This window comes from Rhinopithecus bieti, unplaced genomic scaffold, assembly GCF_001698545.2.
Source record: "Rhinopithecus bieti isolate Rb0 unplaced genomic scaffold, ASM169854v2 scaffold_10347, whole genome shotgun sequence".
In the NCBI taxonomy this organism is placed as follows: domain Eukaryota; kingdom Metazoa; phylum Chordata; class Mammalia; order Primates; family Cercopithecidae; genus Rhinopithecus; species Rhinopithecus bieti.
In genome coordinates, this window is record NW_016806836.1 from 1,390,662 (window position 1) to 1,407,331 (window position 16,670).

The 16,670-nt window shown below is 38.2% G+C and overlaps 1 protein-coding gene across 5 annotated transcripts in view; it reads left to right on the plus strand.

The window, feature by feature from the left end:
* Window positions 1–16,670, plus strand: part of ZNF334 (zinc finger protein 334) — a 44,639-nt gene that overhangs the window by 14,466 nt on the left and 13,503 nt on the right. For all 5 annotated transcript variants that reach the window (XR_001886697.1, XR_001886699.1, XR_001886700.1 and 2 more), the window contains 2 exons: window positions 2,006–2,251; window positions 13,357–13,496. The gene's annotated coding sequence lies outside the window, so the exon portion shown is untranslated. The remainder of the gene's footprint in view (window positions 1–2,005; window positions 2,252–13,356; window positions 13,497–16,670) is intronic.

A 16,670-nucleotide genomic window follows, 5' to 3' on the forward strand; every position in this document is an offset into this window, starting at 1 on the left:
ATACTCTTTTCTGAAGGATCTGTTCTAGGCCTCTCCCCCTGGCTTCTGATAATTCTGTAGCTTGTGGCAGCATAACTTCACATGGCGTTCTAAGTGTGCCTATTTGTGTCCAAATTTCCCCTTTGTATAAGGATACTAGTCATTGGATTAAGGGCCTGCCCTACTCCAGTATGACTGCATCTTAAATAATTACATCTGCAACAATCCTCTTTCCAAATAAGGTCACATTCTGAGGTACTCCGGGGTAGGACTTCAACACACATTTTGGGGAGACAATTCAACCCGTAACAGGTTAATGTACTATTTATTGTTGTGTAACAAATTGTCCCCAAAATTAGCAACTTAAAACAATAAACATTTACTATCTCATTGTTTTTGTGGTTTAGGAATTGTAGAGTAACTTGGCAAGGTGGTTCAGGCTCAAGGCCTTTGAGGTTGCTGTCAAGAAGTTGACCAGGGATGCAGTCGTGTAAAGACTTGACAGGACTGAAGGATCCACTTCTACCATGGCTGTCTCCCATAGTTGTTAGCAGGAGATCTCAGTTCTTCATCACATTGACCTCTCCCTAGGGTTTCTTGAGTTTCTCACAACATGGCAGCCGGCATTCATTCCTCAGAGTGAGTGATCCAAAGCCAGTTTCCCTTATAACCTAGCTTTGGAAAACTATCACTTTCACTGTATTTAATTAGTCACATAGACCAACCTTGATACAGCGCCGAAGGGGATCACACAGGAGCATGAGTACCAGGAGGTAGAGACCTCTGGAGCCATGTCACAGGCTAGCTACCACAGGCAACCACCATAAGCATGGAGTGGTTTCAAGAAAGGTGAGAGGAGATACGCTGAAAAGAGTTAGTACAAACAGCCTTTTCAAGGAGTCGTACTAAAGGCAAGAGAAATAACATTGTAGCTCGAGAGTAAAGTGTAGTCAAAGGAGGCTTCTTTCTATAGATAGAGATAAATGCATGTTTATACACTTATGAGAAATCTTCCATAGAGAGGGGGAGATGTTGGAGTAATGTTCTGCATAGGTGAGATAGGTCGGAATCTGTATGTAAGGGGGAAGGGTAACCTTTTTAAGAGAATAGCCAATGGTCATGCCATGCCGGCTCACACATATGGGTTGATGTGGTAAAAGTTGTGAATTTATTTTAGAATTGTTTCTATTTTTCAATGAAATGGGGGATAAGATTATATGAGAGAATGGGAGAGTTATAAATCGGTATCACTGATATGACACATTTAGTTTGTTTTGCCAGATTATCTTCCCATTTGTCTTTCACTACAGTGTTGTGCAGCATTTGTATTTTTGTTCTGTCAGTTACTAATATGCTGATATCTTTATATAGTGCCTTAATATCCCTGTTATTTGCAGGGAATAAGGGAAGATAGTATATTAGTTTCTAACTGTCAGTCAATAATGAAATTAGTTGATAATCTCTTCTTCCGTCTTCTCTCCTTGTTCACCTGGAATCTAATTTAAAATGAGAGCTTAGTCTTTAAGATGGACATATCAGTCTCTGAATTATTATATGTTCATAGTTTGCCTATGGGCTTTATGTATATTTGAAGATTAGTATGACTGGTTAGAAATCCCCAGCTAACTTTCTTTGCATATCCTAAAACACATTGTTCCATCATGTCTAGACCAAGTGTTATTCTTCAGAAGCCTGATGCTCCTGGATACTCTGTTCCTCCAGAACCACTGTCTGTCCCACTCCTCATGCTTGGGGCAGACCTCTATGAACTGCATCAACTGAGGTCTCTTGCCATCAAGTGTCTGGTTGAGACCTTATTTGTGGCTCTCTTCTTCTGCAGGTAGAGCTATTCCAAGATCCCAAAAGTCATTTCCTTCCTGCATCACTTAGAGTTCAATCAGAGCAGCAGAGCCATATGTATGTTCTATAGATGACAAAATTGTTATCAAGATTTGACTCCAGGCTATTATGGGAAGCCTGTTATGTGACTGTCTTCATGGCTGATGCTGGCACTTTAATTCTGCAGGCCAAGCAAGTAGGAAAAGTGAACACTAAGAGAGAGAACAAAGACAAGCTGGAACCCCCAGACAAAGCTGTGGCAGTTTTTACTGTCTTCTACCTAAACGATGTGGGTGTCCTACAGAGGTTGGTGCCATTTGTGGTGTTGCTAAGCACACACATAGCCCAGGAGCTAGAAGAGCTGGAGGAGATCCTGGGGAAAGGAGAGCAGCCACAGGCTTGTCTACTGAGCCACGCCACCAGGAACCAGCAGGTAAGAAACGTGTTGAGGGCAGAAGCCTTTCTAAGACTAAAGACAAAATGATTTCTCCTCTGCCACCACCCTCCAGATCTCACACCAAAATGTCCTCTGTGACCCACCCTCACTGGAAACATACAAGGAAGGGAGTTCTAGGGAACATAGAATTCAACTAAGCCAAAGTGACACATTTCAAAGGCACCACACTCCTGCTTTCCCTTCAGGGCTAGGGATGGTGAATCCCTTGTTGGTTTCCTGCAACCCTTCCCACACTTTTGTAGAGAGTCTCTTCATTCAATTTCCTTTCACTGCTTTCAAATGAGCTATTTCTTAATGGGACTGATTCTGTAACTGGTACCAGAAATGGCCCCAGGAAAGAGATCCTCAAAATGAAAATGAGATTCTGGGGAGTGGAAGAGGCCATGCAGCAGCCATGCCTTTGGAAACAAAGCAGACACTGTTGTAGCATGCCTTAGGAAAGAGTGGTAATCAGGTTTTGGCCTGGCAGTACAGCTAGTGCATCATGGAGACCCTATATTGAAATTACATGGGCCTCCTTTGAAGGAGCAGCTTGACATATAGGTGAACAATTTCTGAGTCTCCTGGGCAGAAATATGACTTAAGGGATTATATTGGGAATTCATAGCACCTTACTCAACTTTGAGACTTAAGCCAATTCCTAGACCCAAAGTGGCTACAGGAAGACCTTTTAAGAAGGTTCCTGCAATGTAGCCATAGAAGCATCGTGCAGCTCTTCCTCCAGGCCTTCCCAGGGGTATCTGTGGTCACTTACCACCATGGCCATGCATCAGGGAGGACATACCCAGACTTCTATGGGGATTTGGATATTGGCCTTGATTATATGAATTCTTGCCATTCCCAAACACTACAGTGGCCCACAATCAGAGTGGAGACTTACGAAGGTCAGGAGATAGATGAGTCTGGGCCTGAATCCAACTCCCAGAGGGTTTCCTTCTGCCAGTGGAAACACGCCAATCCTATAGTTATTTCTTAGTCCCCGAATGTTACAGACTTAGTGGCAGAATCCTTGTACTGGTTCCCTGACAATGGAGGGAATACTCTTGTAGGCCATGATAATTTAAAAGTTATCCAGACTAGATATGTTTTGGGTCAAAAGGTGGGGGATAAGAGATAGCCAGTGATTTGATGCAGATACCTAACATTGTTTATATGAGGTACATGGATCATATTCTGTGCTGACTCCAATTTTGCATTCTATGGAAGTTATCTTCAGAGATAATTTAATCTTTAAAAGAGTTAAAGCGTTCATTCAACAGCCATTATCTTGTGTCCCCTCTTATGAAGACAGTGATTGAACTTAGGACCACCCTAAACTAGTATTTGATCTTGATTACATCTTCAAAATGATCCTATTTTTAAATAGGGTCACATTCATGAGCACCGGCATTAAAACCTCAATATATCTTTAGGGAGGGATATTCAATCCACAAACGTTCTTTTAGATTTGTATCTCCTCAAATATGTAAGAATGAAAACAATATAAGGAATTATTAAATGCAAAAGGTGCATCATTTACATTAGTGTGCAGATGACATTTTAAGCCTAAATTGAAGTATTTAACTTCTCTCTCCCATCTGTTATTTTTGCTTAAACAATAGAACTGTCATGTGATTTTAATATTAAAACCCCAATGAAAATATAAAACTTTCCGCGAAACTTTCCAATGAGAATGTTATGAATGGCCTGAAGTTTACATGATGGCTATTCTTTTAACCTAACATTTACATGATGGCTATTCTTTTATCTTTTTTACACAACTGGAGACATTACGGTTAGGAATTAGTGATAGTTCCTGAGAAATACGGCAGAGATACAAAGTGTTAGATGTCAATAGAAAATTAAATTTTTGAGTTTGGTGATGGCAAATTTGGGCTATGAGGCTTTTCAGAACAAGTTGTTCTGGTGTGTCCTAGAAATCTTTTCTTTTCTCACTATAGACTTTAGTTAGCAGTTTGACCCAGATAGGAGCCGTGTTGGAAAGTCTTTATATATTTGAAACATATGAAATGGTTCCTGTTTAACTTTAATCCAAGGTTTTTTGTTTTGTTTTGTTTTGTTTTCACTGAAGGTTTTAAGCACCAAAATTAGAGATGACAGGTCCTGTGCATAATTTGTCTTTATCCCAATAGCCATTCCCATTTTTATAATAGTCATAATAATATTTTCTTTGTACTCAGCTAAATTATTTCAGTTGCATTTTTGGCTTATATATAACTTGAGATCTATAAAACTAATGTGTCTGTTATTTGTAAGAAGTGAGCTATGTATACATACACCTTTCCTTAGAGACAAACACACTGATGCCTCAACACACAAGTAATGAGGTAGATGAGAAGGAGGCACACCTGGGGATTATACAACACTTGAGCTCTGCAGCAGCTCTTGTCATATCTGAGAAAGCAAAGATGAGAGCATGAAGAAACTAAATAGTGTCTATGGATTGAGGCCAATCCTACCTATGCCCATCCCACTTGGCTAAACATAGGCAAGTTGCCACCAGCGTGTATGAGAACAAATTCGGGAAAGTGTAATTCAACTTCTGATACAGGGCTCACATGTATTCAATATTACATGCTAGTGTTTGCATGTACTAGCTTTTAAGACATACAACAAGAAATCAATTTCAAATAACATAATATTCCCAGTAATAGGTTCTCCATATTCTGAATCTAAGGCCTAGAATTGTTGCAATTTTTCCATTTCTTCTTGATTCTTTAGAAACGTAAGAGTGGTGCAAACTATTCAGGGAAGCTGGGTGTCTCAGTTATATCCATTTATTTATTTATTTATTTATTTATTTATTTATTTTTGTTTGTTTGTTTGTTTTGGAGACGGAGTCTCACTCTGTCACCCAAGCTGGAATGCAGTGGCATGATGTCGGCTCACTGCAACCTCTGCCTCCTGGGTTCAAGCGATTCTCATGCCTCAGCCTCCCTAGTAGCTGGGATTACAGGCGCATGCCACCATGCCATGCTAATTTTTGTGTTTTTAGTACAGACAGGGTTTCACCATGTTGGCCAGGCTGGGCTCAAACTCCTGACCTCAAGTGATCCACCCACCTCGGCCTCCCCAAGTGCTGGGATTACAGGTGTGAGCCACCGCGCCTGGCCATTTAGACAAGGCAGCAGAAACCATCTTATCCACAGACCCAAGGCCTTTGGATTTCTCATGTCACCCCTCCTAACTCTTTGCCCTTTAGTTCAGATTCATGATCAGCTTTTTGCTTTTCCCTGTCTACAAGCAAAGTTCTCCAAAACTTCTAATTCATTCAGAAGAGATGGCTTTTGTTTTCCTTACTTATGCTTAAATTAGGGTTGTATCATCTAACCTACAAAAGTTGGCATCTTTAGATAGCTGCCTCTATTTAATTCAGTGAAAGTAAATTATGGACAAACAGCAAAACGAATGTTCACTGCAGCCTGCTAGCTGCCTCTTAGCTTATCACTGCTTACCACAGGAACTGCCTTGTCCAATTTCAAATTTAGTTGAACACATTTAACAATTCTTTTTTTTTTTTTTTAAATTCGGAGTCTCACCCTGTCGCCCAGGCTGGAGTGCAATGGCATGATCTCAGCTCACTGCAACTTCTGCTTCCTGGGTTCAAGTGATTCTCCTGCCTCAGCCTCCCAAGCAGCTGGGATTACAGGTGTGCACCACCACGCCCTGCTAATTGTTATTTTTTTTTTGTATGTTTAGTAGAGATGGGGTTTCACTATGTTGGCCAGGCTGGTCTCAAACTCCTGACCTCAGGATCCACTTGCCTTGGCCTCCCAAAGTGCTGGGATTACAGGTGTGAGTCACCACGCCTGGCCAAAGACTCAAGTCAGTGCAATTTTAAAAAGTACATTTCTGATCACATCTCCATTTCTTCAACATTTACGTATTTGTATTTCCAAGATATTCCATACAGCATGAATCCGTGAAGAATTAGGCTTCGACTAAGAATCTTTCTGCATTGAGCTCTTAAGTTTAGCAAAGGGTAAGTCATCTCTAAATATCTTTCTTCATCTTACTCTTTTTTTAGGGTTTCTTTTTATTGTGAGTTATCTGATGTCGAGAAAGCTTTGAGTTTAAGCTAAAAGCTTTTCCACATTGATTACATACGAAGTGTTTCTCTCCTGTATGGATTTTCTTGTGTTTATTAAGATTTGAATTATTGTTAAAACACTTTCCACATTCACCACATTCATAGGATTTCTCTCCAGTATGAATTTTTTTATGTTGATTAAGTTTCCAGTTAAGGCAAAAGGTCTTTCCACATTCATTACATGTAAAGGACCTCCCTACAGAAAGAGTCTGATGTTTAGTAAAGTTTGACCGATTTTTAAAGGTTTTTTCACAAGTCGTACATTGGTAAGGTCTCTCTCCTGTATGAGTTCCTTGATGTTGTGTTAGATCTGACAGACGGACAAAGGATTTTTTACAATTACTACAAATAAAAGGTTTCCTTCCAGTATGGATTTGTTGATGGCGAGCAAGATCCATGCACTGGGCAAAGGTTTTCTTACATTCATTACATGAAAAGGGCTTCTCTCCAGCATGAGTTTTCTGATGTTTATTAAGATTTGAGATGCTTTTAAAGGAGTTCCCCTTTTTATTGTGAGTTATCTGATGTCGAGAAAGCTTTGAGTTTAAGTTAAAAGCTTTTCCACATTGATTACATACAAAGTGTTTCTCTCCTGTATGGATTTTCTTGTGTTTATTAAGATTTGAATTATTGTTAAAACGCTTTCCACATTCACCACATTCATAGGGTTTCTCTCCAGTATGAATTTTTTTATGTTGATTAAGTTCCCCGTTAAGGCGAAAGGTCTTTCCACATTCATTACAGGCAAAGGGCCTCCCTATAGAATGAGTTTTCTGATGTTTAGTCAAGTTTGACCGAAATTTAAAGGTTTTTTCACAAGTCGTACATTGGTAAGGTCTCTCTCCGGTATGAGTTCTTTGATGTTGTGTTAAATGTGACCGACGGACAAAGGTCTTTTTACAACTACTACAAATAAAAGATTTCTTTCCGGTATGGATTTGTTGGTGGCGAGCAAGATCCGTGCGCTGGGCAAAGGTTTTTTTACATTCATTACATGAAAAGGGCTTCTCTCCAGTGTGAGTTTTCTGATGTTTATTAAGATTTGAGATGCTTTTAAAGGATTTCTCACAAACATCACACTTGTGGGGTTTCTCTCCTGTATGAGTTCTTTGATGTAGAATAAATTTGGAGTATGGATTGAATTCCTTTTCGCAATAATTACATGGATAATATTTCTTTCTAGTATGAATTAATTGATGTTGAGTTTTTTCTGAGAAACAGGGAAAGGTTTTTCCACAAAAGTTACAGGAAAAGGGCTTCCTTTGAGTATGAGTTTTTTGATGCCAAGTCAGGTTTAGTCTGTTGCCAACATGAAACCTCTGATGTATAGAGAGGGATGAGAGAAACCTAAAGGCCTTTTGACATGCATCACATTTGTATGGTTTCAGTCCACGGTGCATGCTCTGATGTTGAATAACCTGTGAAGGTCTGTTAAAAGTTTCACCACATTGGTTACATTCAAAGTGTTTATATAGCATACAAATTCTCTGGAGTATTGTAAATGATGAGTGATGCCTAAAGCCCTTTGTATTTTCACCATGTTTGTGGGCTTCCCCTACCTTATGGATTTTCTGATGTCTAGTAAGTTGTGAGATATGCCCAAAAGCCATGCCACAGTCATCACATTCATAACGCTGGACAAAAGTACGATGTGTTCGGTATTCTCCATGGTGAAAGCTTTGTCTGAAGGCATTCCCAGATTCACTGAGGGCACGAAACGTTGCCAGTGCTGGTTGACAAGCTGTTAGGAAAACAATATGAGAAAAAAAGAAAATCAGAACTGGACACTGCAACATATACCAAGTTAATTAGGAAAGTGAGGGAAAGAAGAGTGTAGTGACTGGACACTTTAGAGGGGTAGGATGAGAAGTTGGGAGTTTGTGGAGGTGGAGAGGCAGATAATTGCTTCTCCAAGTACAAGAATGATTTAAGTGATCAACAGTGGCCATTGAATTTTTTTCTCTTTCTTTAAACTTGAAATAATTATACTTGTGATTGCAAAAATGGCTCAATGAAATTTTAACAACCAAAGCAGAAAAGCTTAAAGAACCTAAAAAGAATCACGTGAAATCCTAAGCATGGATTAAAGTTTTGTTTTCATTAATGCCCTTTAAAATATTTCTGTGTGGTATAGCAATTTGTGAAAGTGATTACACTTTAAATATTTTCCTTTGAACATCAAAATTGGGGATGTTTGTGAGTAAATATACATCTGTCTTATCAATTTGATATTTAATGTTTTACTGTGCAACAGGGTCATTATTGATTGGGCCAGTGTTCTATTTGGATATTTGAGTTATACTTATTTTTGTTGTTGCTAAGAACATTAAGAGCAATCTTAAATCTACATCTTTGTTAATTTGAAATATATTCTAGTATGTTCTAGTACCGATGCTTAGAAATGAGAGTCCCAATTATATTTTTGGTATATACATGCACTGCACTCAAGTTCTTATATTGCATGAACACACCATTATTTTCCAGTATCTTGATAACCCTAGACTATCAAACTTACCTTTATATAAAACTGTGGTGTCATGAGTTCTAGCATTTTTTTGTAATAAAAACATCTAGAAACTGGTTAACTGAAGAAAGAAATTTGAGCATTCCTACACACATACGAATTATAGATTGAGCATTTCTATACACATACAAAATATATGTTAATACAGACAAAAAAATCTGCCACTGATAAGATGGAGAACCAGCATGGGTTTCTGTTACCTTCCTCATTCTAGTCTGAAATGCTACTGAAGTGCTTAGAAAAATGTATAGATATAGTGGAATATTTATAAATATACTTGAGTAATATTTTCAAAAACAAATATTTCAACATGGGACACAATCAGTGGTAATAAAAGGGACAAAGTGGGAACAGTTGGTTTGAAGATATGGTTTTTAATTTTTTTTTTTGAGACGGAGTCTCACTCTGTCACCCAGGCTGCAATGGCATGATCTCAGCTCATTTCAAGCCCCATCTCCCAGGCTCAAGAGATTCTCTTCCCTCAGCCTCTCAAATAGCTGGCCAAACCATCACGTCCGGCTAATTTTTGTGTTTTTAGTGGAGATGGGTTTCGCTGTGTTGGCCAGGCTGGTCCCAAACTCCTGACCTCAAGTGGTCCAACTGCCTCGGCCTCCCAAAGTGGTGGCGTTACAGGTATGAGTCACCATGCCCACCCTGAAGATATGTTTAAATGAACTCAATGGTTGGCATTTATAGCAACATTATATAGCCAAAGATGAAATAGCAGCATGGAAAACCTAGTTGGAGAATTCTTTTAGAGGGAAGGAACTGGAGAAATAGAATATATAAAAGAAAAGTCAGGATTAAAAGAAAGTACTACTATCCATTAAATGTGAGTCCTATTAAAAATGTGTAGAAAATTTACCAACTTCATCATGTGGCCTAATATCTGGGCAACTAGAGTATCTGAAATAGAGGAGGAAAGAGGGTGGGTGGCAGGGACCAGAAAAATATTTGAAGAAATAATGGGCAAAAAATTCTCAAACACAGTAAAAACTATAAACTCACATATCCAAGAAGCCGAAATCACACAATAAGAAACATGAAGAGAATGACATTAAGGCACATTATAATGAAATTGTTCAAAGCCAGCGATAAAGAGAAAACTGTAAAAGCAACCAGAGGGAGGAAAAAGACATTATGTACAAAGATGACATCAGATTTCTCACTGGAAACACTGCGAGCAAAAAAAAAAGATAATGGAACAAAATCTTTAAGGTACTAAAAGAAACAACAACAACAACAACCTATTAACTAGAATTCTATGCCCAAGCATATGGCTTTCAAAAACGAAGACAAAAGACCTTTTCAGAAATACAGAGACTGAAAGAATTCATTACCAGCAGAGCTGCACTACAAGTAATTTTAAAGGAAGTCCTGCAGGGCAGAAGAAAAGGGATGCCAGATGGGAATTTGACCCTGCACCAAGGAATGAAAAGCAACTGAAATTGTAACTGGTAAATATGTATGGGTTTATTATTATTAAATCTCTTTAAAAGATTGACTGATTAAACACAAATAATGTATTATGGGGCTTATAACAGGTGAAAGTAAAATGTATGACAGCAACACCATAAAGGCAGGTGGAGATAAATTATAGTATAATATATGTAGTATAAGAATTACAATATAAGAACTACAGTATAATTCTTATACTGTACATGAAAGAGTATACTATCACTTGCAGGTAGATTGTGATAAGTTAAAGACAGATACTAGAAACTCAAATCCTAACACAACCACTAAAATAGAGTTACAGCTAATAAGCCAACAAAGGTGGTAAAATAGAATCCTAAAAAAAAAAAAAGAATCAATCCAAAATAGGGTAAGGATAATAAAGCAGAATAAAGGAGAAAAGGGGGAAGAACAGATATGACAAATAGAAATCTGTTTGATTTAGGCTCAAGCCTAACCATATCAATAATCACAGTAAATGTAAAAATAAAAACACAAGGTTTCACAATCTGAGCACTATTTACCTTTGTATCAGAGAATTCTTTGTTATGGGGGCCATCATGTGCATATAGGATCTTGGCATCCCTGGCTATTACACCCTAGATGCCAGCAGCATGCCTACATACCCAGTTATTACCACCAAAAAGATCACCCAGACATTGCCAGGTGCCCTTAGAGGGCAAGGTCTGCCCTTCTCCCCATTGAGACCCAGTGGTATAAGCACCTCAACGAAAAGGTGGAGATTATCAAGCTTGTATGAGAAAGTAAAACCAAATTATTTGCTAACTACAAGAAACTCACTTTAGAGACACAATTGGTTAAAAAGTAGATGGATGGAAAATACATACCATGCTAACAGTTAAAAGAAAGCTAGAGTAGCTATATTAATATCAGACAAAATACATTTTAGAGTAATAAGTATTTCTAGGGATAAAGAGGTTTGTTTCATAAGAATAAGGAATTAACAGAGCATAATTCTAAGTGTTTATGCACCCACAGAGCTTCAAAATACTTGAAGCAAGATTACCAGTGAAAGAATATACTCCAAGAATAGGAAACTAATTTTAAATAAAAGAACCCACTATGATGGATAACTAGAAAACCACACTAGTATAAAAAAATATTTTTACTAGCATAAAAAAGAATATTATACAGAACAGACAAATACACGAATGGAATAAAAAATTTCAGAAGATGATTTCTGTAGATATATATTTCTGATGGCTTATGTGTAAGGATGGCATCATAAGTCAGTGAGGACAGGATGGATGCTTTGGTGGGTAGTATTGTAAAAGCTGGCTCATTGTTCAGAGAAAATGGGGCTGGTTATCCATTATACCATATACAAATATAGACAGATTAAAATGTGAATTTTAAACCCACAATGCTGATAGGGGAATGTCTTTGTGGTCTAGGATACAGCGGGCTTCTTAACAACAAAAAGACAGTAAGCAAACACTCTTAAGTCAAAATGTTATGGATGTGATCAAAATGAAGGATTTCTGATCAAGAGAAGCACCAGAGTCAACAGGCAAATGACAGATTGACAGGAGTAATCATACATTTTAAGACAAAAAATACCTTATATATAACATAAAATTCTTCAATTCCACAAAGAAAAGAAAAAAAAAGTTAGAAAATGAGCAAAGAACATGAAGCAATTCAAAAAAAACTGAATAGTGAGTGGATGACAAGAATATCATGTGAGCTTCATCTTACTATTAGGGAAATGAGAATTAAAACAAGGACTGATTAAACACAAATAATGTATTATGGGGCTTATAACAGGTGAAAGTAAAATGTATGACAGCAACACCATAAAGGCAGGTGGAGATAAATCTACCAAAATGGAGCCAACTAAAATGCAAATGTTAGCAAGCAGTGGTGAGATGCAGGAAAGAGAAGTTATGTGGGTACAGTGTAAAATTCACAAATGTCCAGAAAGTAATCTGGGTATGTTTTATCAAACTATAATATGCCCTGTGACCCAGAAAATTGTTATAGATTCTAAAGGGAACACGTGAGATTTGGGTCAGAAGGAACTGTAGAGACTTAGGAATTTTTTTTTCCATAAAACTGGCTGTGTGATGGATGCATATTAATACTATATTGCACTAAAAATACATTTAGACATAACATGTAAAGATTTCAGAAACAGCCAAGTAGAAAGGTAAGAAGTTAGATGTTTGCAGCATGCTGTTAGAAGAGTGTAGCCATATATAAAATCGTGCATATTTTACAATTAGTATATGCATTTTTTATTTATTTATTTTTTAAGACAGAGTTTCACTCTGTTGCTCAGGCTGGAGTACAGTGACACGATTTTGGCTCACTGTAACCTCTGCCTCCCAGGTTCAGGCGATTCTCCTGTCTCAGCCTCCCAAGTAGCTGGGACTACAGGCATGTGTCACCACACCCAGCTATTTAACAATGTAGAAAAGATATTAGACCAGCTGTCTAGCACATAGAGAATGACATAATGAATTAGAAATGAAGGTTATACAAAATGATCATGGAGTCTTGACTAGAGCAACAGTGCAAATTGACTCAATTTTTGTATCCAATTTCTAACCCTCCCACTATCACATTGCCAGCCCTAAACAGGATACATGGTTTTATTCAAATATGTCACAAAACAAAGTAAACGAATTTGTGTTCTAAAGCCACAAGGCAGCAGTGGAGAGATCAGAAAACGTCTTGCAGTAAATTTGAAAGTGACTATAACTTGACAGAAAAATGTTCAGGGATGCATAAAAAATGGAAGTTTAAGGGAGAGAAAAGTAGTTTGGGGGTAGGAGAGGAGTTTGGACCAAGTTATTAAGTATTTAAAGAATAAGCAGGGTTATGTGGAATTCTTGTGAACAATTCTTATAAAATCTTTAATAAGTGGATTCTAGTCCACTTTCCAAAATACCCATAGCTTAATTGCATTTGATATTTTACTCTTCAGCTCAGATGATACTCCAGGCCGAAATTCATCATCATCTAACCCAGCTTTTTATCCCCTTTCAGGAGCCTGTGAATGAGCTGCCTTCCCTGATGTCAGCACTGAAACTCGAGAAACAAGTTTCTCTGAAATCTCTGGATCATCTTACATTCTGGCAATTTCTACCTTCTGTTAGTGAAGGTAGTCATCTCTTTCCAACTAGATGGTAAATTTGTTTTTCTCATTTGTCATTCTCTAACCTAATAATCTAAAGAGAAAGTAAGTCTCTCTCCAGAATTTTCCTTAAAAAAAAAAAAAACCCTTCTATAACACTTTTCCAAGCTAATCCATTCATTCATTGTAATCACTGACAAGCTTTTTGACCAATTCAACTATTCATCCTTTTATCCATTTGGGTAGTAACTTAAATTCCAAACTTTTACCAGCACACCATTTACTGTCCTAAGACTAGAGTTATAACAAAAAGGGTACAGGGAGAGTGATAAATGTGGGGTAAAGATTCCTTTGGAAACTCATGGACAGAAGCCCAGGGGAAAGCTCTTCTCCTGTCACCTCCTGGTGGGGGTTGGAGGGGGAGTGTCCAGGTTACTTTGAGCTGAGGTGTGAGCTGTGATGACTTCCATCTGCTTCTTACCTGGGCAGGGAACACCTGTCACCTCTCTCTCCATCATCCAGGGCTCCTTCCCTTGCTTCAAAGAGGACATCACGTGTGCCTTATAAGTCCAGTTTCCTAAGAAAAATAAATGATATTGACCATGCTGTGGTTATTACAGAATTTAGACCCACATTTTTGATGATGAGGAATCTCATTAACATCTCAATCTTCCCAGAACCTCTAAAGCAGTGTTTTTATATAAAAGACCATCTAGGCCAGGCGCAGTGGCTCAAGCCTGTAATCCCAGCACTTTGGGAGGCCGAGACGGGCGGATCACGAGGTCAGGAGATCGAGACCATCCTGGCTAACACGGTGAAACCCCGTCTCTACTAAAAAATACAAAAAAACTAGCCGGGCGACGTGGCCGGCGCCTGTAGTCCCAGCTACTCGGGAGGCTGAGGCAGGAGAATGGCGTAAACTCAGGAGGCGGAGCTTGCAGTGAGCTGAGATCCAGCCACTGCACTCCAGCCTGGGCGGCAGAGCGAGACTCCGTCTCAAAAAAAAAAAAAGACCATCTACATTTTAAACCATTCCCCAGCTGTTTCTTAGGCATATGACAGCCTCAGACTATGGTTTTGGAGAATGGTGTGATGATTTTGAAGACAGTGGGGAATAGGAAGCTTGTATCATCCCAAGACGAAAATGTCTTCTCTTAAAACAGAGCTACAATGCTTTACTGAAGAATATGAAGTTATAAAATTCAACTGAGCATTTTCAGGGAGTTTTGCAGATATTTGCACAGAAGCAAAAAAATCCTCCCATGGGCTGTTAATGAACTAACAAGACCTTCCTTACCCAAAGACGCAAGGTATTTACAGTTATCCAGCATCACATCTCTGTACAGGTTTCTCTGTTCAGGGTTCAGATGATCCCACTCATCTGGTGAGAAGACCACGGCCACATCTCTAAATTTCACCAACTCCTGAAATAACAATTTATATTTTGTATGTATACATGCCTCCAGGTGGCCCCAGTAGATATCTTTCAAATTGGGCATTCTGAGGAGGCAGACAGGATATAAGGATATATTAGAATATGTAGCCAAAAAACTATAACAAAGTGCAAACAATAAAGGTATGATTTACTCTTATAGAGTTTAGGAAGACAAAATTACTTATCCTCATGATAAAGTAACAGCTAAGAAAACATACATTTGGTGTACATGCATGGCTGAGTCAATGGGGCAGAGCTACCATCTGTGGGATTATGACCAAATACCTCTAAGTCAGAATCCCACCCAGGCAGAATAAGGGAATTCGTCCTGCCTGACAGTGTGAGCTGGGACATCGGTCTCTTTCTGCTTCAGACTGAAACTTAAGCAGCAGCTCTTCTTGTGTCTTGAACCTACTGGGTTTTGGACCGGTACTATAAATCAGTCAAAACTAAAGATTTGACAGAGTCTCTCAATATGAGCAGTCAAAAGTTCTTTGCAAGTAATACTAGAACCATGTCAGGTCTCCCAGGTATATACATAAATTCAATAATATCTCCATTTTAAAAAATCCATTAAGATTATTTTTGTAAAATGTGATAAATGGATACATGATTTTCACACAAGGGAAAAATGTGACAGACTAGTTTTTACATGAAAAGTTAATGAAGGTCTTGTTCTTGCCAGAGTGTGGAGTCAAGTTGTAGTAATTCGAGTGGGTTAGGAATATCATCAGCACAGATGAGATCAAAGAAAGAGCCCAGAAACAGATGCAAATATAGAAATGTTTACTACCTAAAAAAGATGACCTGCAAGTCTGTTGGGAAACAGTTCAATGAATACTGTGGTAATAACTGAATATTCCTTAGTAGGGGGAGAGCAAGGTCCCTCCCTGACTCTGAGAATATGTTGCAGATGAAATAAAAGATAATTATTAAAACTATTAAAATGTTTGAAAATGAGGATTTTCAAACTTACAATAGAAAAATTTCTTGAAGACTCAAGTGCCAGATAAAAGGAAATAATAAAATCGACCTTATGAAAGAGAAAGAAATCTCTCTGAAAAAATAAAAGGGACACAGAAAAAACAAATTAGTATGTTGTACAACCAACAAGGAACCAATTCGGAATTTATACAGATCAATAAGAAAAAAGAATAGAAGCTGCAGACTAGACAAATGCCTAAAGTAAATGAATGAAAAGTTCACTGAAGAAAGCATACAAATAATAAGTCGACAAACTGTTCTCAATTAAGTGCACATAATATTAGCAGCAAGTCTTGCTTATTTTGGCAAGACAGTCACAACGTTTAAAACCTGGATACTATCCAGTGTTTTTAAGGGATGGAACCAAGCCGTCAATCACACTGATTTGTGGACTTCAAAGGCTGCATAGTACTTTTGGAGCATGACTTGTTAACATCTCAAATGGTTAAAGGTGAATGCCCTTGACTCAGAAATTCTAAGTCTAGATAGCTTTCTTAAAGTTCAAGAATATGCAGACTTCATGGCGACATTATGTCTACCACTGAAATACTGCAAACATTAGAGACCCATAAACAGGAGAAAGGTCCAAAAACAAGACAATTCACGCTGCAGAACACGTTGCAGATGTTGAGAATAAGGGCCATCTATGTGTACTGCTATGGAAACATCTCCAAAATAAATTACAAAACTTAAAAAGTTACAGAATAGGGGGCGGAGCAAGATGGCCGAATAGGAACAGCTCCAGTCTCCAACTCCCAGTGCGAGCGACACAGAAGACCGGTGATTTCTGCATTTTCAACTGAGGTA